Source organism: Sarcophilus harrisii, chromosome 1, assembly GCF_902635505.1.
Source record: "Sarcophilus harrisii chromosome 1, mSarHar1.11, whole genome shotgun sequence".
In the NCBI taxonomy this organism is placed as follows: Eukaryota; Metazoa; Chordata; class Mammalia; order Dasyuromorphia; family Dasyuridae; genus Sarcophilus; species Sarcophilus harrisii.
In genome coordinates this window covers 168003012-168029191 of record NC_045426.1, presented here as the reverse complement: position 1 = coordinate 168029191, position 26180 = coordinate 168003012, and the positions used below count along the sequence as shown (strand labels likewise).

General features: G+C 35.4%; 1 protein-coding gene across 4 annotated transcripts in view; it reads left to right on the top strand.

Annotated features, from left to right (window-relative positions):
- Window positions 1–357: 357 nt before the first annotated feature.
- ARHGEF28 (Rho guanine nucleotide exchange factor 28) overlaps window positions 358–26180 on the top strand; it is a 352261-nt gene continuing 326438 nt past the window's right edge. For all 4 annotated transcript variants that reach the window (XM_031966506.1, XM_031966499.1, XM_031966513.1 and 1 more), the window contains exons 1-2: window positions 358–604; window positions 1611–1697. The gene's annotated coding sequence lies outside the window, so the exon portion shown is untranslated. The remainder of the gene's footprint in view (window positions 605–1610; window positions 1698–26180) is intronic.

Genomic DNA, 26180 nt, shown 5'->3' with positions numbered 1-26180 from the left:
CTTTTGGGTCTGGCTGCCTGAGGGGGATAGGGGAGGGTCCAGGGCTGCAGCTGAACCCCTCCCTCCTCCCAGCTGCTGGGGACTACTCCTTCCCTCAGCAGCAGGCCTGGGAGCTTGGCCGTGTCCGCCCTCCTCCCACAGTGGTCGCCACTGAAACAGTGGCTCCGCAGCTCCCTCCGTTGGGGGCAGGTTCAGGTTTCATTTTGGAGCCGGTGTCGGGAGGGAGAGAGAAGCCAGTGAGGGCGGGCCGGGCCGGGCCATGTGATGCCGCGGCTGGCTAGCCGCGGTCCTGGAGGTGGGGAGAGTCTCCCGGGGATCCCGGGCCCGGGGGAGCGGGGAGCGGGGAGTGCGGGGGGAGCGGGGCTGGGGGCGGCACCAGTTTCGTGAGCAGCTGGCGGCGTGGCTCAGGCGCTGCCTGCCTGGGCTGCGGGGCTCTCGGCTCCTCCCTCCGATGCCCCAGCCGCGGCCGGGCTCTGTCAGCTCCCGGGAGAGCCTGTTTGCTCTGGGCGGCCCCAGCACATCCGAGCCTCCGGCCCCGGGGCCCTCCCGGCGGGATTAGGGAGGGACAAAGGGACGGAGTGAGCCGTACCCCGACTCTTCACAGGTAAAGTGTTGACTTTTCTGGCAGCTTCTCTCTCCACAGGTTCCTGGAGAGAGCTGTGAAAATTGCACTGTTTCCTTGGCTAGAAAAAGTTTCTTCACCTGCGTTTCCATCTGTTGGCTTGGTTGTTTCTTGGGGGGTGATGGCATGGGAGAAGGAAGGTGGGCGAGGAACAGGTTCAAGGTACAGGGAAATTGGCTCGCTCTCTCCTTTTCAGGCTTTTCCTCCAGCCCCTTACCCCGATCCGATTCCCCTGGAGAGCAACAAGTGTACTGGGCTGCAGCAGCTGCAGAGCGGGAACGAGCGCAGAGGCTGGCAGGCTGCTCCGCTTCGCTCCGCTGGGAGCCGGCCACTGCTTCTGCCTCCTCTCGCCTGGCAGCTCGCTCTCCGATGGGGGATGGGATGACGAGGGATGGAATGAGATGGGGCGGCTGGAGTGGGTAACTGCCCGACCAAGACCGCTTTAGAGTGCTAAGGAAACCACACACCTGAACGAAGTGGAGCCTTCTAGCCATCCCCACCCCCATCCCCCGCCTCGTCCTTTGGGAAAGGAGGAAGCTTTGGGTATCCCTTTCTCCCCCGGATCCCCTTTCCCTTTCACTCGTGGGAGCCCGGGTTCTAGTGCTGAGGTTAGAGGGGGAGTAGAAGAAGCCCTCAGCTGTCAAGTGCCAGTCAGTAGGTCTAATAGTGGTCCCGAGGCGCCTTGGAAACCCGGCGCTGGACTTTGCAGGCAACAATTGAATTACCGTGCCGAGAATCGGTCTAGCTCCTAGTCTACCGGCTCCAAAGTGGGGTGGGGCAGAGGGAAGAGTCGCAGTATCAGCGTCTTTGGTGTTCTCCCTCTTACTATGCTTTGGTTCCTGCCCCAGGACTCAGGTCTGCAACAACTGGGGGGAAATCCAAAAAAGCTGAACGATACTTAGAAAGGATGGATTTGAGGGGAGATGAAAGAAGGTGGGTGTCTCATCAAAGCCATATTTGCTTATGGCCTTTTATCTCGTTCTCCTAGGTTCCTAGGTGGTATTCCAGCTTTAGAATTAAGAAGGTCCTCGCACACTGAGCATTCATTTCAGGGGACTCACTTTGAGTGCATTTGGTAAGTGAAATGTAGCATTCACAGCAAATGCAAAGAAAGTGAAAGGGCTAATTCTTGTTAGATTCAGTGGCTTGAGCCACTAGGGACAGTTCCAGGAAAAATGATGCCAGCTAAAAGACAAGCTTGGGTTTGGGGCTTATATGTGTTATGAACATACACAGGTTTACATTCTCCTTGACTTCTGTCAAAATTAATTCCTAGAAGTGAGGAGAGAAAATCGTAACAACCTGTAAAAGCAATGGATTGTTTAAACCAATTTAACATTTCACCTAATGTTAAACAGTAGGATTCATAAGTGATTATTATGGGGCTTATTTATTTAGTGATTCCTGTCAAGGAAAGCTTTAAACTGACATTGTGCCCTTAATCTGGTAGATAAAGAAACCGAGGCATAGTGCTATTAAGTGAGTTTCTGAAATAAGTGAGTTAATGGCAGAATTAGAAGCAGAGTGTAGAATTCCTAAGGGGTTCACTTATATTTTAGGGTCATTTTCTCTTAATTTTTTTTCATTTTCTTTCTCTTAAAAACTATATCCATCCTAGGTTAGATTATGTAACAGGTGTTGTATTTGATTTAAGTTTAAACAGTTTACATAATGTTAGTATATAAAAAAGAAGGTAATGATTAAAAAAGATGTTAGTAAAAAAAAAAAAAAAAAAAGGTACCTGAACTCCTTAACATAAAACAAAAGAAAATTTTGAAACATAATAGACTTTTCAGTTAGATTCTTAGCTATTGTTCCTGAGCGTGTATAAGTTGTTGTTGCTGTTGAGTTGTTTCAGTGGAATGCAATTTAAGATTTTTTTTTTTTGGCAGACATACTGCAGTGGTTTACCATGTCCTTCTCTAGCTCATTTTCCAGAAGAGGAAACTGAGGCAAACAGGGTTAAGTGACTTGTGCAGGGTCACAAAGCTTATAAATGTCTGAGGCTAGGTTAGACTTGAGTTCTTCCTGATTCCAGGCTCTGGGTTTATCTACTGAGCTATTTTGTAACAGACAACTTTGTGTGGCCAGAACCAAGCAGAACTTTCATATGATCTCAAATCTGTTATCTATGATCAAGTAAGAAAAGAGTAGAGGAATGTAATCTGCTTAAATGAAGAGGGTTGTGTGTGTGTGTGTGTGTGTGTGTGTGTGTGTGTGTGTTTGTGTTTGAAAAGTTCTGTATACAAATATGTCATTCAGAATTTATGAACTTTAATAATTGGACCATAGATTTAGATCTTAAGGGTCATCTAGTTGAACCTCTTTGTTTTATAGATGAAGAAACTAAAAAAGGAAGAAAGAAAAAATAAAGAAAGAAAGAAACTCACCTCAGAGAGGTTAAGTGATTCACCCCTCAGTTACTGCCAATAACTGTTGGAAGTAGAATTTCAACCTAGGTCTTCCTTTTCAGCCTTCTAAACCAGATATTTTTTGTTTTGTTTTGTTTTGACAATGACAATGGTAATTTCTTAGTACTTATTCTACAACTTTAATTCATGACAAATGTTTACATTCAAGTAATGAAGCCATGAAAATAGTTTTATGCCTCTACTACTATAGAATAGTTTTCACACTGAACTCTGGTTACTCAGAACCTTCTAGGCCTATGCTCACTTTTATCGGATGCTTTATTTCACTTATCAGATATGATAGACCTTCTGGTTTATGTAAGGACTGTCTAATTACAGTTGTATTCATGTTGCTTTCAGCATAATATAGAAAACTTCAGAAAACTTTTTTGCGTGTGCACATGTGACTTCAAGTCAAATTTGTTATGAAAGGGATGAGTCCAGCTGGGCAGGTCCCATTGAGAATACTAAACTAAAAACAGTGTTGCATTTGAAAATTTTGCCATATTAGACTTGTATTGTAGATGTTGTACATCTTTTGAGGACCTGATTCCAGATTCCTTACTTAAACAAAGCTGAGTTTTTAAGATATTTTTCTCATAAGGTTGGATAGTCTGGATCCTTTGTTAGAGTATATATACTGTCTTCTGTCCTGTTGCTGAATCTTCAGAACCTATAGCTCATTTGTTATCATCTAACAATAGAAAGAGGGTATATTTAAACATTCAAATCAGAATTATTCTGCTGCCATTGACCCCATTGTTGACCTCAAGATTACCATTATTCTTGTTTTGTGAACAGAATCTTTTCCTTTCTTTGCTTTAATTCCAATGCCCTAGTTGCCTTAAGAAGCATCTCTTTACTTCTGGATTTTCCACTATCTATTACTATTTTTAGTGTGAATTATAACACACGTCATACTCAATAAATCACATCAGCAAGCATTTATTGAGCACTTACTAAGTGTCCAGGCACTGTGCCAATTGGATTATAAAGAAAGACAATAATAATCCCTGGTCTCAAGAAGTTCACAGTCTAATGTGGGAGAGAACATAGAAACAACTATATGTAAACAACACACACATACACACTCATTTATATGGCCAGGTGGAAATAATCAAAAAGGAAAGGTGCTAACATTAAGGGATTTTGGGAAAGACTACTTATAGAAGGTGGAAGTTTTGGCTGAGACCTGAAGGAAGCCAGTGAAACCATTTAGGAATTTGGTTGATACAATAAAAATTGTGTGTTTGTGCACAATCATATTAGTATACATGAAAATTTTTTCTTTTTTTTCTTATTTTTGCTTCTGGATAACCAAGATCATGTTAAATATCTTGTTATTATAAACAGAACATTTAAAAAATCTTTGGAATAATAAATTAGAGTTAATATTTGTTGTCCAGAAAAATTGTTAAAGCTGAGTGGCTATATGGTTTGTTGTTGTTGTTGTTATTTTTGCAATATTTTTACAAATGTTGACCTTTACAGGTATATCATTAATATTCTTAGGATCATAGACCTAGAACTGACCATGTAGTCCAACTTCATTTTATGTATGAGAAATCTAAATAGGGTTCTTTTATGCCAGAACTTTTTCTACATCATTATTGCTATATTCTTTATTTCACCCTTTATTTTGGTTCAGACCTGTGACCTGATTGATGTGGATAACTTCCAGTGAGGAAATCCCCTTTTTAATTGCTGTCCAGAATCTTATGTACATGAAAGCTTTGAGATATTAAGTGATTTGCAGAGGGTCACCCAGCTAATATTTGTCAGAAGCAGTGCTTGAAAACTGGGTCTTCCTGAAATCAAACATGGTTCTATCCTTAATGCTATGATGCCCTTTCTTTCTACCAATTTTGTGTGTATGTTTGTGTTTCAGGCAGAGGGGACTGAAGGGTAGGTTTATATCTGTTTAGGGAAACTCTTTTCAGTAAATTCCCTCCATCAGTGCAGATCAATTATTGGTCTACAACTTATAGTTTTCTTTCTTGAGTATAAGAAATTAGGATAAACAATAAAATTTGTTTCTTGATGATTATATAATGGATTTAGGATATTATTCTTTCTGTGACATATTTCGGAGAAAGGGATGTTGACCTTTGAATTAAGTGATGACTGAGACCTACTAGCTCTGTGATACTGGGCAAGACTCTTGCGCTCTCAATTTCCATGAATGTAAAGTGGAGATAATCATACTTGCGTTGCTTATCTTATCAGGTTCTCCTTAGGAAATTTTAAGGTGACATGGAGATATGAATTATTATTGTCTTTATTGCAGGCTAGCATGGGTATAGAATGCCATTGGCCCTTTCCTTTTCTAATAAGCTATTCTGAGCCAACCTTTTAAAAACAAATCAATTGCTACTATATGTAAACAATGCTTTGCCTGATCTCTAAGGCAACTTTTAGCCTTTGAAAACATGCTGCTTTTAAAAAAAGCAGCAAAGTTTTTTTTTATCCCTCCTTCATTTCAGAGCTGCAAATTTTCCTGATTTCAGAGGGAAGTGAAAATGCTGTGTTTCAGAAATAGGGAGAGGGTAACATTGTTGACATCTCTTCTGGTAAGATTCTATCTTCTTTAATTTCAGCCTTTAGTTTCTGCCTTCATTCTGTCAGCAAGTTGAATTGGTTAATATTTTTGGGATATAGAGTCTACAGCCAAGATAAAGCCAATATCAGGTGTTTAGACAATCAAATAAATTAATATTATTCGCTTGTTTTCTCTTGAGTATCAACCATGAACTCAACATATTGTTGGTGAATTACTTCTCTGGATTTGATCCTAAGAGATTTCATAGAAATGAAAGACTTTGAGTTCCATATGTACAGTCACTGTATGATTATTCTTTCTTAAATAAGAAATTCCAAAGCTTAAAGACATTAGAGAATAGAAAATGACAACTAGTTTGTTTATTTAGAAAGGGATTCTTTAGTGTGTGTGTGTGTGTGTGTGTGTGTGTGTGTGTGTGTGTGTGAGAGAGAGAGAGAGAGAGAGAGAGAAGAGAGACTGAGACTTCTCTGTTAGTATAGTAAAGGTTAAATAGTCCTTCTCAGAATAATATTAAATGTATATAATAAAATAAAGGCTTACAAAAGAAATCAGTTAAACTGAAATACAATTATCAAAATATGTAATAAAATCAAATTCATATACAGAAGGTTAAGTGCTCCTATCTTAGAAGTTTTGCAGCAAGAACATTTTATATGTAGGCAAAGAAGCTTCAGAAAGGATTGAATGCAAACAGAGAAGAAGAACCATTTTATTTGGTTTAAGATGGGTGATACTTACAAAGTCCCTTGGGGGCGTCTTTCTATCTTTTATTATTAGATTATATTTGTGTATAGTGTTTGTCTTATTAGGATCATGAGGGTCTATCAATTCAGGTATATCCCAATTCTTCCTCATGTAGACCAAGCCTTAGAATTTTAGAAAGTAGTATATCAGTTACTGTAAGGTTTTCATTTTTTTCTTTGAACCTTTAATATAATTCTTGCACTTCAAAAAAAAAAAAAAAACGCCTCTTAAATGAATTTTCAAGTCTCTGCTCTTGTTCTCCAAGCCTTTAGTATTTCTCTTTCTAAAATATACTGTAAATGGACAGCTCCAGTTGTTCCCGCCTTATAGTACTAGTTCTGCCACAAGGGTAATGTTCTTACCCAATATTCTTACACACCCTTTATTCTAACCAAACTGGTCTGTTCGCTGTTTGCTAAATATGCTTTGTGCCTTCCTGCTTCTATGATTTCATGTTCACTGTTTTCCGTCTAGGATTCTACCCATCCTCCCCTATTCAAATCTTATTTTCAAGACTCAGTTCAAGTCACACGTCTTCCATGATAATTTTTCCTGATAATTCCAAGTGTAAGAGAATTTTTCTCTTTTGAATTAGTAGATCACTTGTAATTCAAACTACTCATTTGGTCCTTCTTTCTTGCTTTGTAAATCTCCACTAGATTATAAACTCTTTGAAGGCAGAGATTATTTCATTCTTTGTATTTCTAACTCATAGTAGGTGTTCAATACATGTTGGTTAGTTGATTTGCCACTCCTTTTCTCATAAGTACCTTTTCTTTCAAAATAAAAAAAACAAAATTCCCTTTCTCTATCTATCTTAAAGCATGGTTGCAAGGAACAGTGGAGGATATCCAGGAGGAAGTGTCCTGCTCCAGAGAAAACTGGGAGTGGGGGCTGGGTGAGAAGAATGCTTTTCTCTCTTCTGGGTCTAGAAGGGCACATAGTTAGCATCCTACCAGATGTGGAAATCTATAGAACTCCTTAGAGATATTATGACATTTAATTCTATACTATTCTTTGAGTGAATGCCTTTTAGGGAATTTGCCATAGCATAACAGAAAGGTCAGGAAACTGGATCTGGGAAAGTTCATGGAGTTCTGGGTTAAAATGTAAATATAGATTTTTTTTTTTTTTAGGGGGAGAGAATTATGGGGAATTCCTCAGGACCTGGATTTTTCAGTTTTATGAAAGTTTATCTTTAAGCTTTTATTACTCATCTAATTTAAGTATCATTTAAAGCTATTAGCTTCCTACTGTCTAATACTTTTCCTAGCCATTCATCATATATGGGAACAAGATAGAAAATATATTCTTTAATTAACTTAAATTGTTTTGAAATAGTAGCAACCAAGGAAATAGTGGCTATAAGAATGGATAGCAGTGTAATGTATAGAGAATATCACCAATACAGATGTTTCAACCTACAATGAACTTTACTGAGCTTCTCTGAACAAATACAGTTCTTTTTACATATGTACCTCATTACCATTATACTTTTAAGTTCATGTCCACTTTTCCTCCCTGTCCTAGACTCTTTGTTTTTATAGGACAGTGTGCCTTAGGGGTTTTTTCTTGACATTTTGTAATTACTGTTCTCCCTATGCTACTTCTAAAAATTAATTGAGTCTACTCACTGATTGTTAAGGGAAATTGCTAGGTCAAATTGGAGAATGACCCTAAAGAAGGTCCTGCAGTTATAAATTTGTTTCTTTAGGACAGCACTTGGGAGAAATTTCTTGGTCCCCCTGTTTTTGGTTCCCTTTAGTGGAAATGAGAAGAAAAAGGAAAATAAAAAGAAAATATTTCAGAATCATCTGCTGATGAACTCAGTATGTTCAGGGTGATGCTGAAAATGTTAAATGAATATGAGTGATCAGATCTAAAGTGCTTATGCATAATTTTCTTGAACCCTTATAGGGGAAATGTCATTTTGAAACAATCAAGGAAAATTTGTATTTTTGCAATGTTTTCTGGATATAAATGGGATTTTGATTTATCAGGAAGTTTTTTACCTCTTGAGTTTATGGAACAAATACTGAATGTTTTTTTGACTTTTCATTGGTTAAATGAAAGTCTTGCATTCTATTTGTCGGCCAATCATCCTTTGGGAGTATTAACTCTTTAAAGTGACATTGCTAACAAAGGAGTACTAGATTTTATTGGGGGTAGACAATAGTTTTTTGGTCTATTGTTACATGAATTAAGAAACTTATCCTTTGAAGTTCTAAATGTTTGTCTTTATATGATCTTTAGAGATTTACTAGTTGAAGTTATTGATTTTCTAATTTGTAGGGACTGGTTTTTATATTTCTCTTATATATTCCACGAAAACTTGACCAACTGTAAATGTGCCTTGCATAGTAGGCACACAATAAATAATTGATTGATAACTTATAAATTGTTTAGGAAGTTGACATAATTGATGGTCCTTAAGTGTTTTATTTTTATAAGAGAAGGTGATTTTATCAGTTACTTTACCAATAGAATAGAGATTCCTTGAGGTCAGAGACTATCTCATATTTTGTCTTAGTAGCCGCAGTCACTTGAATAGAGGTACTTAAATGTTTGTTAGATTGAATTGGATTGAATCCTAGATACCCAATATTTGCCATGTCTAAGCAATTAATTTTACTGTTCTCTATAGGCATTAAATATAAGAAGCTTGTAATAATCCAGTAATTATTTTTAATTGTTTTTCAAGATAATGGAAAATTAGCATTAGTTTCATTTTAGCAGAGGAAAGCTAATGCACCCAATTACTTATGTATTGAGATAAGATTATTCCCTGGAATGTAGTATCCTTGATAAATGTCAAAGTTTAAGCTAAAGTAAGAATTTCATTTATGAGGTTGTTTAAAAATCAATTTAAGAATTTTTATTACATCTAATTTGATAGTTTTTGATCAAAAGGTGGAGTGTGTGTATGTAGGGGAAAGATGTATGGTATATAATGCTGTTAGATTATATTGCTGGTGGAGGCCTTCAGGGAATTATTTTACTTGGATAACTTGGAGTAACTTTGCTTAAAGTGTTTTTAAGGCTTAGTGCCTGGAATTCTCTACACTGCAATTGGTCAGAAATGTTTGTATTTTTAGGATCAGAGAACTGTAAGGTGTGTTGCTATTGTTGTTAAATTAAATTTAACAAGTGTTTTTTTAATCTCTCATTACATCTCCATTTTGTTTGGTTTTGGCTCAAGGTGCTTTCTATGTAAATTAATATATGTGTACTTAGTGATAACATTCTATTAATTTTTGTAACATTCTATAAAACTGAGTTTCAGAAACTGTGGAGATAATGTCAGGATAGTATATTTAGTTTCTGTTCATATATGGATTAGAGGTGACTGTATGAATTTTTGCTCAAAGGCAAACTGTTTTACTTGATTTAAGTAAATCAAATTTACTCTGTTTACTCTTGATCTAAAATTTCCTGTATTTGGTATAAAAAATTGCAGCTCATCTTGCAAAATCAGGTTTCAAAATAAATTAATGAATATTTGTAATATTATCATGGCTTCCTGGAACCTGGATATTTTCAAATACAAAATTTTTTTATTCCAGTTGCCAGTTGATTCATAATAGCCTCATGTCCTGGCTTTGTTAGGACAAAAATAAAGTTAAATGAATGTGGTTATTTTCTTTGCCAATCAAAAATTGAAGCAATTTTCCAGATAACTCTAACAGCAATTGATTATAGCTTTCATTTTCTGCTTTACTTGTCAATGGAAAGTTTCACCTGATTAAGTGTCAGAAAGGAAGGGTAGAAAACTCTCTAGCTCTTTAAGCACTATGTTTATGATTCCTGATTTTCAAGGACTATTGCTTTTTATTCATCAGTGAATTTCTCAATAATGCCTACAGTGTTCTTTGGGATTAATTAGGGTTTGTAGCAAATACATACATATGTAAATGTGTGTATGTTTGTATATACACAATATATGTATACAAAACACGTGTGTATGTGTGTACACATACATGTATTATACATATGTAAATATATTTATTCAATTATCTATTGACCATATACTATGTGCAAAGTACTGTGCCAATTGTTGGGAATACAAAGATAGTTAAGTTAAAGATGTGTCTCTTTGAACTAAAAATAGGATGGGGAAGATGGATTGTAGTACAAACATATTTCACATGAGATTGCCCCAACAAAAATCACTTCACGCTAACATTGTTATGGTAGTATAAACAAAGTTCCATAAGGTCTGGAAAATCCCATTAGAACATCATTTGATTATTCATCCTTTTGTTCCTATGGAGTTTTACAGGAACTATGTATGTCTAATTTTTCACGTAATGTTTTTTTTTTTTTTTTGTAGATCCAATTAGAGATTTGACATGAGATCTACCCCTATATAATTTTGTTTATCATGTTTTGCGAACATCAGTACTCCAGAGAAGCCACGAAATTTATGCTGGATGTCACTGCATTTGTTGCTGGATATGGTGTAATTTGAATAGTGCAGTAAGGTGTTTCAAAATATTCCATGTCTTAAATTTAACATTTCGCTTGCGATATTTAAAGCTACTTACAATTTGGGAGATACTAGTTGAATGAACTAGCTCGTGTTGCTGTAGCAGGAAATGTATCATGTCTCAATAATTTCCTTGAAGGATTTTTTCCTGCCAGGTGCATGTTTTCTTCTAGCTGTTAATTTGTTCCCATAGAATTCCAAATATGTTGTTGATTTCCTGTCCTTACACTTTTTCATCTAAGCTTCTTAAAACGTAATTTTCTACCCACAACCACCCCCTATACCCTCAATATCCTAGTAGCCAGTGGGTTTTCAGTAGTTAATTTGAATTTGAATAAACATTTTAGTTTCTATGAAATGACTGATTAGTTCATGGCTCATTGTGTTCAAGAGGAGTGGGCTATCATTTCTGAGACTCCTGCTTTTCATTTCTTAGTGGATTTATCAATGGTGTTTCAAGTATTCTTCTGAGTTTATAAATTAACTAGGGCTCATGGCAAACTTAGGTATCTGTTTCTCCCTTCAAATATTTATTCATCACCTACTATATGCAAGGGCAGCTAGGTGATGCCATAATGTAGTGGACCTGCACTAGGAAGACTCAGTTTTCTGAGTTCAAATCTAGCCTTAGACACTTACTTGCTGTGTGACCCTAGGAAAGTCACTCAACCGGATTTGTTTTAGTTTCCATATCTGTAAAATGAACTGAAAAAGGAAAGGGCAAATCATTATAGTATCTCTGCCAAGAAAATCCCAAATGGTGTTACAAAAAATTTGACCCAACTGAAACGATTGAACAACACTATGTACAAGATCATGTGCCAATTACTTGTAACACGACACTTTTTGTAATACAAAAGACTCTGTAAAATAGCCATTGTTATCATTATTAAGAAACCAGCAGAATCTAATAGTAGAAGGATTTCTAGTCATTATTTAATGAATCTTTTACTAGATATGGGTATTAAGATCTTTGTGTGAAAATTAAAAGATTACATTGGATAGGCATTTATGATAAGTTCAGTAAGTTGTGTGAGGATTGTTGGGTTCAAAACCATGAATATTTTCTGCTTGTTTAAGTCAAAATAGAGAATATTTCTGAGGGCTTTATTATTGTTATTTACATTTTGATAACAAAGTTTTGTAAATAAAATCAAAAGAAAGCTATAGCTAAATGGAAATATGGCTCAAAGAAGGCAAATAAATGACTTGGTTTTATTGTATGTCTTGTCAGAGACATCATTTCATGGGACATTTGGTTATCTTGTATTACAGCATTTAGGATTAACATTTGTGAAAATATCACCATGACGATAATTACAGCATATGATCCAACATCTGTTGCAGAGGATGAAGAGGAATGGAAATTCTATGAATAACTTGATAAGAACTCTAAATTAAATACTTGTTTAGTGTTACTTGAATATCTGGTAGCTTAAATGCAACAATGAGCATGCGATGGATGATAGAAAATATACTGTAAAATATGGCTCAAAAGTGAGCAACAAAGGAAGTCAAAGAATACATAGAAATTTCACTTCTATATAACATAGTTTCTTTGAGAAGAGGGTTGGAACTACTGTACAAAATAAAAACAAATAATGTAATAAAATGAAGCTGATTATATTTTAGCAGAAATATACAGAAAATACCTGGATTTTGTAATGTGAAAGTTATTTTCAAATCCTTTATCTATCTATATCTACATATCTAGAAGAACAATGATAGAATGCATTCCTAGGCTAAGATAATAAAAATGAGAAGAATGCATAGTATACAATTAAGAAACTTAACCTATTTTGACAAATGGATACAAGAACAGACATAAATTCTGACCAGACCATTTTCTAAGAAAGTTTAATTAGAAGAAAAAAATCATCATTATGAAGAACCTACATACTTAGCTCCCAAAACTTTGAAAGATATGGCAACCAAAGTCAACATGAGTATATTTTTAGCTGTTTGTAAAATCATATGGAAAATGATGATAAAATATTATGAGCAGTACTATGGAATAAAACAGTGAGAAACAGTGGAGGGAAAAATAGTTTAGAAATAGTGTGGCCAGAGTCTCAGTTAATTTATAATCCTGAGAACACTTAAAATTGGATGGTGGACAACAAAGATGAAAAATAAAAAAAGATATGTTAATATTTTCATAACCAACTCTTTTCATCATCATTGATGGCAGAGCCACCATATTTGAACTGCTAATATCTCCTTCTCTGATGTGTCCATGAATAAATAGAAAAGGGACTAAAGAAAAGTAGGAGAAAAGATAGTGAACCAAAGCAAGTAGGAATTCAATCTTCGTTGGTGGTGATATAGTTTTGAGTATGTTGAGGGATCAGTTGTGAAGATTTCTGAGATTGGGGAGGATTCAAAATTCTGAGAAAAAAATCACAGATATCATCACTACATGAAATGATAATGGAGAAAAACATTAATAGCTGCTGACTTATATACCTTTTTTAAAAACCATGTCATAGAAAAACTCTATGTAGGTAATAAACATTCTTGATGATAAGGGAAAAGGCAGACTTTTAGAGTATTCTCTAACAATCATATAGTCACTTGAAAAAAAATAGACTATACAAGAATCTATTGTCTCTATTGTTTGTTGACTGTCATAAAACATTTTGAGAAAACAAAGTGTCATCTTAAAAGTTCTCCCTCTAATAAGGTATCTCCCTCACAGAAGTTAAAACCACGTAAGACTTTGATAGATCCAATAATAGAGAAAATTTTTTAAACTCTCATTATAAATATCAAATAAGGCATAAATCAGGGAGATATATGCTTACCAAAGGTGTCTGACATTTTCATTGAGACTGTTCGGTGCAGAATGTAAGAGAAGAGGGATTTTTCTAAAGATTTTAAAATGCTTCAGATGATCAAATTTGTGGATGAGATATAGTTCTAATCTAGATTTATTTTAAACACTTTAGCATAACTTTCCAAGCAGGAAAAATCAAATGGATGAAGGTTATCTGTTATTTAGAGTAAGATAAGTTGTTGGATAGTGCAAAGAGCTACACTGCAAACAGACAAACCAAGTTTAGAATTGATTAGAAAGAAGAAATCAGGCTGGTTTGCAAGTGAGAAAGATGCAAAGGGTTTTAATTACTCCAAGCTCTTCCCTGAAACAAAGTTCTATCTTAAAAAAAGAGTGGATGCTTTTTGGGTGTTTTTTTTGGGGGGGGGAATTACATTCTTTTTCATTATATCCCATCTTACTGAACTCTTCCTTGTGACAAAGAAAAGCATTTTTTTCAAAACTGACATAAAGATCATATCTGATAGTAGCTATAGCCCCCTACTTCCATAGTGAGAGGAAGGAAATTTCATCATGGGTATTTTAAGACTAAGATTCCTCATTAAAATAACAGTTTTCTCCTGCCATATGTCTGAAGTCATGAAATGCCACAGTGTCTGAAGAATTAGTTGTAGGTGACTTGAAGGGCAATACTTAGGTGTCGGGTGGCACATCATTACAGGCATGTATTACAAGAAAAGGAGATGACTGATCATAAAGGAGAACAAGAGATAACAAGGACAGTGTGTGTGTGTGTGTGTGTGTGTGTGTGTGTGAGAGAGAGAGAGAGAGAGAGAGAGAGAGAGAGAGAGCGCGAGAGAGAGAGAGAGAGAGAGCGAGAGAGAGAGAGAGAGAGAGAGAGAGAGAGAGAGAGAGAGATTGCTGCCCATATATTGTTAAGAGATCTAGTGGAATGCCCCCAATTCATTGTGTAGGCTTCATTGTGTCCAGGATGAAGGATGGAGGGATCAATTGTGATTTGTTCTCTTGCAGAGGGTGCTCACATCACATCAATAAAATCATAGATCCATTAATGATTGAAGTGTTATTTAGTATTTAACACTTTGAAATATTTATATGGTGCTTAACAACCATTTTCATTACTTGGTTTTAATCAATTTTTCCTAATTTTTTTTCTCCTATAAACTTTTAGAAGTTTGATAAGTAAAATTTAGCACTAGGTAGTGCTGTGGATAGAGCACTAGCTCTGGAGTTGGGAAAAAGTCATCTTTCTGAGTTCAAATCTGGATTCTAACACTACTTGTATTATCGTGGGCAAGTCACGGAAGCCTGTTTGTCTTAGTTTTCTCATCTGTAAAATGAGATAGAGAAGAAATGATAAACCACTCTAGTATCTTTGTCAAGAAAACCCCAAATGGGGTCATGAAGAGTTAGACAGAGCTGAAATGACAAAGTGTAATTAAGTGAAAAGTACACATAAGCTCATTTTCCTTGAAAATGCAGAATATTTGTTGTTTTCCTGGGATTCCTAGGTTAGAACCCTTGTTCTGAAGCACTGATGTTTAATTCATATGAAGACTGGGACCACTAATTAGTAGATACACAAGCAACCCTGTGGACTACATATTTATTTAGTTTTAAAGTATGATATTACCTATGTTATATTGTATTTTTATTTATTTTTTGTTAAACAATTTCCCAATTACATTTTACTTTGATTTGGGCAAAATTTGGGAGTATTGTCTAAAATTCCACTGTTTTAAAGTTCCTTTTAAGATTCAGTACTTTTTGATTTTAATAAGATTATTTGTCTAAAAATGAAGGGTTAAATACTTTCAGAGATAAAATCCTGATTCAGAAAGCAATATGATTAATCAAAAACTCATTTTTTTTCTGATTCTTTCTATCATCATTTCCAGTTTGCTTTTCTTACCCATGGAATATGTCCTTCTGTATTTAGGGCAACTAAAACTAATTACTTTCTTGCTTTTTAGAATGGAGAAAATTTATTTGTAAATAGTAGTATCTTATGTCATATAAACAACTAGGGTAAAAAATTTAAGTACGTAAAATGGATTTTATTTAATAGTTTAAACATTCCATTTTCTCTTTTCCCACTGTCCCCCACATCTTCCCTTGTTTTTAGAAGCTATTGGCTTGCTTAACAAGTTCTTTCTTTATGGGTAGTAATATAAAAATAAACCTTAAACTAATGAAGAAGGGATCTGAATTAGTGAGGCTTTCCTAGAGAAAAAGCAGAAAATGAAAATGATATTGAGGGAAGATAGGATTAATGGAAAGCTTGGTTACCCTAGGCTTTGCAAATACACAACTTTTTCCTTATCTCTAAGTCAAAGTGGTTGTATTTTTAGGCTGCAAATAAACTTAAGATTGGGGTGCAGACCCAGTAAGTAAATGCCAAGTGAATTTTCAAGACTTTTTGTGAGACAGAGCAAGTCACCTAAATGGCCCATGTCCTAGTTTCCTTATCTGTGAAATGGAGAAAATAATGACAGGTCTTGTTTGTTTGAAAAGATTTTGAAGATTAAATGGGACAATAGACATGAAACCATTTGGAAAGGTCTGAGTGCTGTAGAAATATACAGTATCATCCCTAACATGCTCACTTGCCTGCCCGATCATGTAGTTGTGAGAAAAATATTTTGAAAATCTCAAGTGCCATATGAACATAGGGGAATCATCAAAATTAGAAAGAGAAAGATAAAGTTTGCTTGAGATAATGGTACTTTCTGTAGGAAGTTATTGTGTTCATTTTGGTCACATATAATTGTAAAACATACTGCACAACTATTTGTTAATAAGCTAATTTGTTATTTGGAATTTTGGATGTAAGTAGCTTGTGCATGGTAAAAGTGAAACAAATTCACATTTATCTGGAAAAGAAGTGAATATAAAAACAACGATTGTGTAAGAAAAGATTAGGAATAGGGAATGAATCTGTGATTTTATCATTATCATCATTTATCATTATCATATTATCATTATATATGTGATCATTATCATTATCATTAAACTCTCTAGTGAGGAAACCCCGTCTTCCAATGTAGGTCAGTAACATCTTTAAAACTTATGATTTGAAGTGTTTGTTACATTGAGAGTGTAAGTGAATTGCTGAGGATCACACAGTCAACATGGGTCAGAGATGGTTCTTCAATCCAGGTCTTGGAGGCTGGCTTTCTGTCCTCTATTCCAAAGCTTATTAAATTTGACTCCAAATAGGGTTGTTAGAGGGTTGCAAAAAATTTGGCAACAATAAAAAGTTTCTGAATGCTCAATGTCCTTCAGTATCAAATATTCCACCAAGATTGAGCTCTTTTTAAAAAATAATAATTTTTTAAATTTTCAAAATATATGCAAAGATAGTTTTCAGCATTCACCCTTGCAAAACCTTGTGTTCCAAATTTTTTCCCTCCCTTCTTCTCACACCCTCTCCTAGACAGCAATGATAATTGTAGAAATATGTATAGAAAAATTGCACATGTTTAAAATATATTGTATTACTTGTAATTGTATTGTACTTGTACCATATATGTTAAACATGTGCAATTCTTCTATACATATTTCCACAATTATCGTGCTGCAAAAGAAAAATCATATCAAAAAGAAGAAAAAAATAAGAAAAACCCAAAAAGCAAGCAAATAACAACAAAAAAATGAAAATTATTATGTTTAATCCACATTCAGTTCCCATATTCCTCTTTCTGGATGTAGATGGCTCTCTTCATCACAAGTCTATTAAAATTGTCCTGAACCATCTTATTGTTGAAAAGAGCCATATCCATCAGAATTGATCATCACATAATCTTGTTGCTGTGTACTATATTCTCTTGGTTCTACTCACTTTACTTAACATCAGTTCATGTAAGTCTCTCCAAGACTCTTGAAATCATCCTGCTGATGGTTTCTTATGGAACAATAATATTCCATAACATTCATATACCACAACTTATTCAGCCATTCCCCAACTGATGGGCATCACTGTTTCCATTTTTTTTGCCACTACAAAAAGGGCTGTTGCAAACATTTTTGCACATGTGGTCCTTTCTCTTTTTTATGATTTCTTTGGGACACAGGCCTAGTAGAAACACTGCTTCATTAAAGGGATGTAAATTTGATATTCCTTAGGGCATAGTTTCAAATTTCTCTCCAGCATGGTTGGATCAGTCCATAACTCCACCAACAATGTATTAATGTTCCAGTTTTCTCACATTCTCTCCAACATTTATCATTACAAGATTTAATTCTTTTGTAAAAATAAACAAGCACATCCATCTCATTGGTATACAAATTTGCTTTCATCTTTAATAGATGGTAAAATTATATATACACACATGTATATACCAAAGAATTATTTTAAAATAAATTATGATTTATTATCAGTAAATGTTTTATTTGCATACCTGGGATCCTATAAAAATTTCTCAGGCAAAAAGGGGTCTAGTGGAAAAAGTTTAAGAAGCTCTTTAAGATGCTACCTTTAAGAAAAAATGAATCCAGTCAAAATCTTATTTGAAATTCCATATCAGAACCGAAAATAGGTGGGCCAAGGGGACTTGGGTTTTATCCCAGAAATTTAGAGTACACCTTGAGTACCTGAATTTAGAACTGAGAAAGAAAGAACAATTCATTAAAATTGGAAACTACCAATTTGCTTATTTTGTTTTCTCTACCAGCAGAGGTGGCATTGTGGTGATCAAGGATTAATTTTTTTTATGGTCTTCTATTTTCTCCTGGATCCTTGTGGCCTTTCCTCCTCCTCCTCCTCCTCCTCCTTCTCCTCCTCCTTCTCCTTTTCCCCCTCCTCTTTCTCCTCTTCCTCCTCCTCCTTTTCCTCCTCCTTCTTCTCCTCCTCTGCTTTTTGTCCCACACCTAAATGAATTTTTCTTAAATTAATTTTTAAGGCTTATTTCCTATCTACCTTCCCTTGATCCTCAGTACATTTTATGAAGCTTGCCCTGTCCATTAAAATGACTGATTATGGCACTTCTGATTTTATTTTCATATTCTCAAAATAATGTTATTTTGTCTGTAGTTTTGGTCCAGAATTTTAGACACTTGAAGAAAGGAATTAATGAGATAGTTTATTGACCAGAAAATGACCCTTTGAAGCAATCTATGTAACATTAATGGAGATTTTATGTGTAGTTCTTGGAAACTGATAGGCCTATATAAATTTAAAAGATTGTAAACACAAGCTTCACTTTTTTCCTTTAAAAATCAGAACTGATTAATTCCCTTCAAGCATTGACTTCTCTTGGCTAATCTTGCTTACCAACTCCTCAGAGCAAACAGATTTTTGCTTCTAATTTGAATGGAAATTACAAAAACTTGGAATAGTAGCTGTTCAGAGAGGCCAGCAGTTTGTTGACAGAGGAATTAGATTATAAGAAAAGTAAGTAAAGTCCCCTTTCTGTAGTGTTTAGGGACCTCAGGCTTCTTGATGACTGAGCCAGGAAAGCTCAAATTTTGTCAGGTCCTATCAAGCTGAATGGAATGGCTTCTTCTTCTCTTTTTTAAAGCTGTTCTGTCCCCCATTCCTCATAACCCCACCCCCGCCAATTTTCTTTTCTTAGTATTAAATAACAAGTGGAAACAACTATATTCATTTTTATATACCAAAGGCAGAAAATTAATTGTTTATGAAACCACAAATCTGAATTAGATATTCTTTTAAAATATATAATAAATTCAATATGATAGTTCCAAAACTATATTATTTGTCTTTACTTCTGAACTTCTTTTTGTTCTCTACAAACCATTTAAAATTTTGTTGATGCCCTTTTCTTTATTTTCTTCCTTTTTGGGGGAAGAGCTAACACAATCCCCTCCCTATACTTTCCTCTTGAATAAAAAGCTCTCTCATAACAAATGGGCAGCTGGGTAGTACAATGGCTAGTGCTGGACTTGAAGTCAGGATGACTTATGTTCCAGATTCCAAATTCAGCTGCAGATATTAGTTGTGTGACCCATACCAAGTAATTTTGTTTGCCTCAGTTTCCTCACCTGTAAAATGAGCTGGAAAAGGAAAACTCTCCAATATATTTACTAAGAAGACCCCAAATATAACCATGAAAAATAGTACACAAATGAAAAATAACTAGTAACAAATAAGCATGATTAAGCAAAGTTAAGTATAAACATTAGCCAGGTCTGAAAACACATCTCATTCTGTACCTCTAGTTTATCACCACTCTTACTTAAATGGGAAGCTTGTATGGTTTATCATTTGTTTTTTGGAATCATTAATTACTATGTTGATCAGATTTTTTTATGTTTTTTAAATGGTTTTCTTTTATTGAAGTCAGTCTCAAAAATTCTCTTGGTTCAGTTTGCTTTATATCAGTTTGTACAAAATTTCTGGGATTATCTTTGACTCCATCCCTTTCATTATGTCTTAAGGTTCAAATGAAAGATTTTTCAAGCTTAGGCTGACAATGGATATGTCTTTTGTTTAGATGTCAACAACCCTCTTTGAGAAATGAATTCAAAGGACATGTATTAAATGCCTACTATGTGTAAAATACTATGCTACTTGTGGAGAATCAAAATGGAATTTGGCTCTATAAGGAATTCGCATTTGACGAGAATGGCAAGAGTATAAAACATGTAGTCAGATAAAGATATAGGTGACTATTTGAGAAAAAAGAGACATAGCTTATGAGAATCAGAGGGTGTTGGATTGGAAAGAATTCTTGCAGCCATTGGCAGATGAGCTGAGCTTTGAAGCATGTCTGAGATTCTAAGAGACAGAGGGGAATATATTCCAGAGATCTGGGTCAGTGTGGGCAAAGGTATGGGGAAAGGAGGTGAAATTATGAATTTGGGGAAGGTAAGATGGGTGACAAACACAAAATGTGTGATGGGGAGTTATGGGGAAATCCTAATGAGGTAGGCTTGAGCCATATGGTGAGGAGTTTTAAATGACTTTGCATTTTATCCTAGAAGAAATAGGGAATCACTGAAGGATTTCACAGGGATGTGACAATTTTGGATTTATGTTTTGGGAAGGTTTTTGTGCTTCAGTTATTTTTCTGTCACATATGACTGTGAGAGTCATTTGGGGTTTTCATAGCAACAATACTTAGAGTTGTTTGCTATTTCGTTTCACAGATAAAGAAACTGAGGCAAACAAAGTGAAGTTCCTTGCACAGGGTCCTACAGCTAATGTCTGACCTGGCACTCATCCATTTACCACCCAGCTGCCCTGTCTCAATTTTCTTTATAAAATAAATATGAACTGTGGGGGCAGTTAATTGGTGCAGTGGAGAGAGCACCAGCCCTGAAGTCAAGAGGACCTGAGTTCAAATTTGGCCTCAGACACTTGACACTTCTTGGGCAAGTCACATAACCCCAATTGCCTCAGCCAAAAAAACCTCCCCAATAACCAGAAATCCCAAAACAATATGAATTGTGGATATGGAAATATACACAATAGCTTTCATGAAAGAAATTGGAAAATTTTTCCTTTCTCTGAGTTAAGTTTGGGTATAACAGTTCTGTGAATATAGATAAAGCAATTACCAGGGCAAGCCCTGTGATTTATGGAGGATTAGCAAAACATGTACCTTATAGGGACAGCTAGGTGGTGAAGTGGATAGAACACTGGCTCTGAAGTCAGAAGAACCTGAGTTCAAATACAGCCTTCTTAGCCCTCAAATACACACTTCTTAACTGTGTGACCCCAGACAAGTCACTTAATCCTTACCTTCAAAAGAAACCCTAAACCTAAAGAAAACTGTGCCCCTCTCTCTCCTATCCAAGGGAACTTGCTGAAGATGTTTCTGAATCTAATGGGCTAAATTTTGTTGGAAGGTCTGGAATTTAAACTTAGATTTCAACATAGACATAGAGGAGCTATCCATCTGTTTTCAAATTCATCCATTTTATTCTAGTATCTGGAGACACCATTCTATCTAAGACATTCCAAAGGTATTAGAATCTCATTCTCATTTTTTCCCTTTATCCTTTAATTGGGGAGTAATTTGGTAATTGAACAACCCCAAAGGTCTCAATGTAATTATCCTTCACTTTTTAGGAATTTTAAAAATTGCATTTAAATCTCGAATTTCTCCCCTTTAAATATGTTTGGTCTTGTCCTTTTCTTGGGTCACTTATGTGTTTAAAAACCTGATTTTAAATTGTTCTTGTCTTTCAGTTTCTCCATTCTGAATAATGTCTTTAAATTTCTCTAAGGCCTTATTTGCCAAGTTTTCAGTCATTTGAATATACTGGTGTTTTTTTCTTTGTAGTCATGAAACTCAGAAGACAATTTAGCATTCAATACTTTGACTTTATGATGGCTACCTTTTGTGCTCCCATTAATCATTTCAGTATATACTTGTACCTAAATCTTCACTGTTCTGTTCCCAATTCAGATAGTTTTCCACCATGACCCTTTTGTCCTTCCACAGCGTTTGCTTTTTCTTTCTTACTGTAAGTCTCCACACTTCAACTTACCAATATTCATTCTGTTTGTCTATACTTCTCAAGTTAGCAAGGTGACTTTTAATTCTTATCCTGCTACCTGTTCTAGTTTGGTATTACCTGCAAATTCAATATACATCCAACTTTATAGATAAAAGTTTTTAAACACCAGATCCAGGATAACTTCTTATCCCTTGAATTTATGTTTCTTTAAATTTTTTTTTAATAATAGCCTTTTAGTTTCTAATTACAAAGATAGTTTTCAAAATTCACCTTTATACAACTTTGTGTTCCAAATTTTTCTCCCTCCCTTTCGCCTCTCCTCCTCCCCTGGACAGCAAGTAATCCAAGATAGGTTAAAGACATGCTATTCTGTCTTATTTATTTGTTTGCAATTCTTCTATATATATTTCCACATTCTGCATAAGAAAAATCAGATCAAAAAGAAAAAAAATGAGAAAGAAAATAAAGCAAACATCAAAAAAGTAAAAATATTATGATGTAATCCATATTCAATCCCCATGGTCCTCTTTCTAGATGCAAATGGGTCTATCACAAGTCTATTGGAATTGGCTTGAATCATCTCATTGCTGAAAAGAGCCTCATTCACCAGAATTGATCATCACTTTATCTTGTTGCTGTGTACAATGATCAGCTCATTTCACTCAGCATCAGTTCATGTAAATCTCTCCAGGCCTCTCTGAAATCAGCCTGCTGGGTATTTCTTATAGAACAATAATATTCCATATCATTCATATACCATAATTTATTCAGCCATTCTCCAAATGATGGGCATCCACTCAGTTTCTAGTTCCTTGCCACCACAAAAAGGGCTGCTCATGTTATCATTCTTGCCACAGTCCTTGATTATTTTCTTCCTATGCACAAAACACTTCTAGGTACAGGGAAGATACAAAAATACATTGGGAAAAGAGAAAGGGGCCAAGGTTATAAATCTGACAGACTAGAAGGACTTTAGTGCTCTTGCCTAAATAGTGAAGTTTAGTAGAAGAATGGGTTTTGGGGAATGATAGGGAGTTTGGTTTGTTTTAGAGATGTTGAATTTGATGAGTCTGTGGAATATGGGATATCTAATTGTTGTTAATTCTTAATTGTCACTCGACTCTTTGTAACCTCTTTTGGGGTTTTGTTGGAAAAGATACTAGAGTGTTTTGCCATTTCCTTTCCACTTCATTTTACATATGAATAAACTGAAGCTAATAGACTTTAAATGACTTGCCTAGGGTCATATAGCTTGTAACAGAGTCTGATTTTGTGCCATTTAGTTGTATTATGAAATGTTCAATGGATAGTTGGTGATGTGGAGTGAAGGAGAGAGACTGGAGTTGGAGGTATAGTTCTCTCTCTGTCTCTCTCATCTATTTTTATAGCCATAGACATATCTATATTGACGATATCAATATATTTATATTTGTACCTCTAAGTATCTCTATACTTGCATCTCTATGAATCAACTCAAGAGAGATGTTAATTAAACTTGTGAGAGCTGATGAGGGAGGATAGAGAGAAAAATAAATTATTCTTCTTCTTCTCCTAAATAAGAGGTTATAGACAAAATAAAGAGGTAAAATAGGCACTAAGAGTGGTAAATATGAAATAAATTTGGGAGAATAATAGGGTTAGAATAGAAAAGGAGTTTGAAAGAATCCATTAAAGGTGGGAGTATTCTATTGACTGGCAAGTTAAATCCATAGGGGAATTTAGCACACTGATCAAAGTAAGCTCTAATAAAGAGAAAGATGCCATTAAAGGGAAGAGACTATGGGGGGGAGGGGGGAGGGAGGGAGGGAGAGAGAGAGAGAGAGAGAGAGAGAGAGAGAGAGAGAAAGAAACAGAGACAGACAGACACAGACACATATAGAGAGAGACAGAGACAGACACAGAGAGAGACACAGAGAAACAGAGACAGACACAGAGATAGATACAGAGAGACAGAGAGAGAGACACATACACATAGACAGAGAGATAGATAGATAGATAGAGAGAGAGAGAGAAACAGAGAGACAGAGAAACAGACATACACACACACACAGACAGACAGAGAGAGAGACAGACAGAGACAGAGACACACAGAGCGAGATTTATAGTGGGCTTATTCCTAAAAAGGACTTAGCAAAGATCTTCATCATGCCCAGATTGAAAAAGAAATTATTTACAAAAGAAAAATGCATATTATACATGGCAATTTTTAAGCATAAAACAGGAAAACAGGCTTACTTTCCTCTAGTTTAATTCCCAATTTCCATGTGTATTACTTTAATACTATGACATTCTCTGAGATAACTATTCATGAGCAGCAACCTGTTATAATGAAAAGAATGCTAGTTGAAGTCAAGAAAGATTTGAGTTTGAATTTTCTCTCCAACATTGGAGATGTGTGACCATGGGCGTTTCCTCTGGGCTTCAGTTTTCCTATCTGTAAAATGGGAATTACACATGTTTACTTCCTACATAAGGTTATTATGAGGGAAAGAATGAGATATAGGTAAAATGCTTTATAGTGCTATATAAAATGCCAGCTGCTGCTACTTCTACTATCACTAATTATGTTTTCAGAGCAGGAAACAGGATAGTTGTGTGCGCTCTGAAGTAGGAAGGGAGAAAGCTTCTCTGTCATGCATTTCCAGAAGCAATCTTACTCCTTGTGGATTGGTATCAGTTAGGCATATTACTCATTCTTTTTAGAACTAGGTTCACATTTGTCAGTCCCCCTCACAATTTATGAGTTATAGAAGTCATCTTTTCCCTTTCAAGAGCTATATTTCATGAAGAAGAGTTGATTACATGTGACAATTTTTTTTGGAAAAAAACAATATTCTACTTTAAATTCTTTAGGAAAACCAATACCCTCTTATAATTCAGAACAATGAAAGGAAAATTAGGAATCTTGAAATTTCCTCAAGCTATGACTAGTCATGTTTTTAACTCTCAGACTAAGTCTACCAAAATTGTAAAATAGAGATATTCTAATGTTTGCCTTCCTCCTTCCTCTTCTGGATGTGGTAATGGAGGAAAATATGTTTTTAACTTTGAAGTATTTAGCTCAGTGTCTGGCACACAGTGGTAAGTTCTTAATAAATGTCCATTGATTGATAGACTTTGGGATGCTTAGAAGCAATGGTGCTTTCAAAGTTGTATTTGATACCTTCAGGGGAAAATTTTTATTTATTTATTTTTTGTAAAGCCTTAGACAGCTAAAAAAATATTCCCCATTTGCCCCCCAACAACAGCCTTCTGTATTTCCTGTTTCCCTTCCTGGTTTCCTGAGAGTGGAGCCAGATGAAGTGTCAGGAAGTGTGTGCTGCTCCTACAGCATAATCCCCCTCCCCACCCCATGCTTCAATGAAATTCAACTCAACTAACTAGGTGAACTAGTTACTAGGTTAAGTACTTACTGTTTGCCCAGTAATAAATACATAGTTTAGATGAGTCACAAATCTTACCTTTATTGAGCTTTGTACCCCAATAGGTTTCATATCATTTGGATAAGGAAACGTTATCTCAGAGACATCAACAAGGATTTCTCAAAATATTTTTCCAACATGCTTAGCCAAATAGAGGCATCAGGCAGGATCATCAATACTGTTCTTTTACTTTAAAACAAGTTTTTATTTCACCAGTTCTTGCTAAATTGGCTGCTATTCAAAAACTGGTTCAAAATTTGACTTTCTTAATCTGATGTAATAATGGTTTCTCTAATTTTTTCTAGAATAATATTCTTTCTCTTAAATTTGTTCTGACTTAAGGATACACAATTCAGAATTGTGAATTCCTCCCCTCTCCACATAACAGTAAATTCTTGTTATCTTAGAACAGACTTTAACCAAAAAAGGCATAGAGTTGTTTATTTAGAACATTTGCACTTAATGTTGATGTTAACAAGTTCCTTTGTAAGAGGGAATAAAAAGAGATCAATGGAAATGTTTCATTCCCAGGAAATATTGCTATAAATTTGTTGCTGTCTGAAGACTGGAGTAAAAGAAAACACTCTTAATGTGAAAAGCAGTTTTGCCAGAGGCTCCTAGACACAATGTTTGGACATTTGCAAATGGTTGTGCTTATGTATATCTCCTAGAATTATGTCAAACATGAATTTTTGCTTAAGAAACTGAAAG